The sequence below is a fragment of the Propithecus coquereli genome, unplaced genomic scaffold (genome assembly GCF_000956105.1).
Source record: "Propithecus coquereli isolate 6110/MARCELLA unplaced genomic scaffold, Pcoq_1.0 Scaffold222, whole genome shotgun sequence".
Lineage (NCBI taxonomy): Eukaryota > Metazoa > Chordata > Mammalia > Primates > Indriidae > Propithecus > Propithecus coquereli.
This window is the reverse complement of record NW_012147412.1, coordinates 1,738,030-1,741,285: the sequence shown is the minus strand read 5'-3', so window position 1 is coordinate 1,741,285 and position 3,256 is coordinate 1,738,030. Positions and strand designations below refer to the sequence as shown.

The 3,256-nt window shown below is 35.2% G+C and overlaps 1 protein-coding gene across 1 annotated transcript in view; it reads right to left on the bottom strand.

Moving 5' to 3' along the window:
- The window catches only part of SC5D (sterol-C5-desaturase), a 17,903-nt gene that overhangs the window by 5,401 nt on the left and 9,246 nt on the right, over positions 1 to 3,256 (bottom strand). The gene's annotated exons all lie outside the window — the stretch shown is intronic.

Genomic DNA, 3,256 nt, shown 5'->3' with positions numbered 1-3,256 from the left:
CAGATGCTTAAACTTTAAAAAACTTTAGTCAATTCAAGAAATACTTAAGTCTATTCCATATTCATGGTCCCGTTACAATACAGTCCAGTGACATTATGGTCAGCTTTTGTGATCTGACCATAGAATCTACTGTTTATGTTCTACTCACTCGTTCTTCATTGTATTGTTTGCAGAGGAAAATGTGCTCAGCATCTAAAACATCTCTCATTTATAAGTGAGATTTTTAAACACCAACAACAATAAATCAGTCTGCAAACTGCCTACTCATAATAGATTTCGGGTATTCAAATGGCCTTTATCTCCTACATTTTGGGCCATGTAAGTAAACATCAATTTATGAAATAAAATAGCCTACAGGAAAGGAAAATTCTGAAAATATTTATTTACTTATTTGTAGCCTGTTTCCCCCAATAGATTCCCCATGAGTTTTCCCCTATAAATTCCCATAGGGATTTAGAAAGTCACTTAAAAAATCACGTAGTGAGAAATTGAAAATTTCTCAAAATGAGAAATTGATACGAAAAGGGATACAATGAGAAGTCTGGCTTCCACGTGTCTCTGTAAATTGCAATCGTCATCTCACTTCAGCTCTCTGGGTGACCATATTTGTTAGTTTCCTGTGAATCTAACAAAACCTACTGAATCCTTACAGTGTTTTTTAATGTAAGATCAAACAACTACAAATTTTTCTTTCCCTCTTTCCTTATAAAAAGTGGCATACTGTATACACTGTGAAGTTCCTTTCTTCTTATACTTAATATGCATCTTGGAGATCTTTCCATCTCTATATAAAGAATATCCTCCTACTTTTTTTTAATTAAACAGCTTTATTAAAATAAAATTCACATACCATAAAATTTACTGTTTTAAAGTATACGATTCACTAGTTTTTTAGCATATTCTCAGAGCTATGCAATCATTAACACTATTTAGTTTCAGAAACTTTTCGTCACCCCAAAGAGAAACCCATCCCCTACACTGTTGAGCTTCTTGGATGTGCAGTTTAAAGTTTTTCATCAAATTTGGACAGTTTGAGGTCACCATTTGTTAAAATAATCTTTTTATACATTTCTCTCTTCTCCTTCTGGGACTCTCATTGTGCTTATGCCGGTATGCTTGACGGTGTCCCCCAAGTCTCTGAGGCTTTGTTTATTTTTCATTCTTTTTTCTTTCTATTCCTGATTATATAATCTCAACTGACCTGTCTTCAAGTTCTTTGATTCTGTGTTCTGTCAGCTCAAATCTGCTGTTAAGTTAAACAGTTAATTTTAAATTTCAGTTACTATAGTTTTCAACTTCTGAATTTCCATTTGGTTCTTTAAAAAATAATTTCTATCACTTTATTGATTGTTTCTACTTGGTGGGAAATTGTTCTCATACTTTCTTTTAGCTATTTATCCGTGCTGTTCTTTCTTTAGTTCTTTTAATATATTTATAGGAGATGACTTAGGGTCTCTGCTCAGTAAGTCCAACATGGACTTTACAGTTCCTATTGATTGCCTTTTTTGTGTGTATGGGTCATACTTAGTGTTTTATAATTTTTTTTGTGGAAAATGGAACACTTTAAATAATACGATGTGCAACTCTGGAAACCAGATACTCTATATACCCTCCCCTGTCCTAGGGCTTCACTTTGCAGTTGTTTTTGCTGTGCATTTAAGTGACTTTCCTGGATTAAGTGTATAATCCCTGTATCCTTTGTTATGTGCAGCTATTGAAGTCTCTTACTAATGACTGGATAAATTTTATTAAATGCCTTAAACCAACAAGTCTCCTATCCTTTGCAGAAGTGCTGTGTGTTGGGCCAAGCTTTCAACACTTCCGTGGGCAGTCTACAACTCTAACTAGCCTTCACTTCTTTCTTGCACAAACCCACAAGGTCAGCCAAAGAGAAGAGATTAGGGCCTTCTTCCATCTTTCTTAGGTATGTGCACAGCCCTGCCTATGGGGATCATTCTACAATCCCAGGAAAATTTCAGAACTTTTCAAAGCCATATATGGACATCTCAGTCTTCAGTGCTTCCTTTTAATTATTTTTAGTCAGGCTCTTGTTAGTGCCAACTGGTATCGCAGCCTCCAGGAGCTGTGATATTGAACAATGATTCTTCTTGACACACACCCTAGGGACAGGACTGTTCACAATGAGCAAGCTCCAAGGTCAAAGAAACACAAGCCTTGAGAATTGCCAGAAAGGTCAAATGGTCCTGTATGGTGGTAGTTCCCATACTGTCTCCTTTGGTAGGATACTACACAGACACACCATGTATAAGCTCCTACAACTCCGTGTTCTGTGCTGTTACTAATGACAGATGTTACCATTCTTATTCGTCATTATCCAGTAGGCTTAAACTATTTTTGCTATTTTCACATGCAATTAAGCCTTAAGTAACAAAACAACAACAACAACAGTACCAGCAAGCAACAGACAGGAATACCTGGTAGGTGCACCAAGACACGGTGGGTACCTCAGTCAGCTCGAGTCAGGATTTGTCACCAAATGAGTTTGAGTGCTGAATTTAAAACAAAAACAAAACAACCTTTTGGTTTTCAGGGCCTTCCAGACTTCCAAATTATGGCTAAGGGACTATGAACCTGTATTCCTTTGTGTAACTTCACTGTTGTTTATTTAACATATACACAAATATTTGGATAGGTTCCAATCTTTTGCTATTACAAATAATGCTACAATGCCTAACCCTGCATTGAGTAAATTTCTACAAGCAGAAGAGCTAAGTCAAAGAGTTATTGCACTCCTAACTTTGGTAGATACTGCTAAATTGCTCTCCACATGGGTTGTACTACTTTGAAAGTCCTCAAACAACACAGGATAGTACCTATTTCTGTACAATCTTGTCAACAAGTGATACCATCAAACTTTTGGATATGCATCAATCTAATAGGAAAGAAGGGATATCCTAGTGTATATTTAATTTACATTTACCTTATTGTGAATGAAGTTGAGCATCATTTCATATGTTTAGAATAATTTATATTTTTTTGTGTTTATGTGTTTTTATTCTTTGCCCATTTTCTCCCTAGGTTTTTAGTCTCTTCATAAAAGTCAAATTCTAGGAGCTCCTTACTTATTAGGGAGTTTAGCCCTTTGCTTATTATATGAATTATGAACATTTTCTCGCTGTCGGAGAAAGAAAAATTTAATTAACACTGAATGCCAGAGAATAACATATATCCCTCATCATATATGCCATTCATTGTTAATTCATTCAAATAATAATTTATTAAGTGATAAGCAATA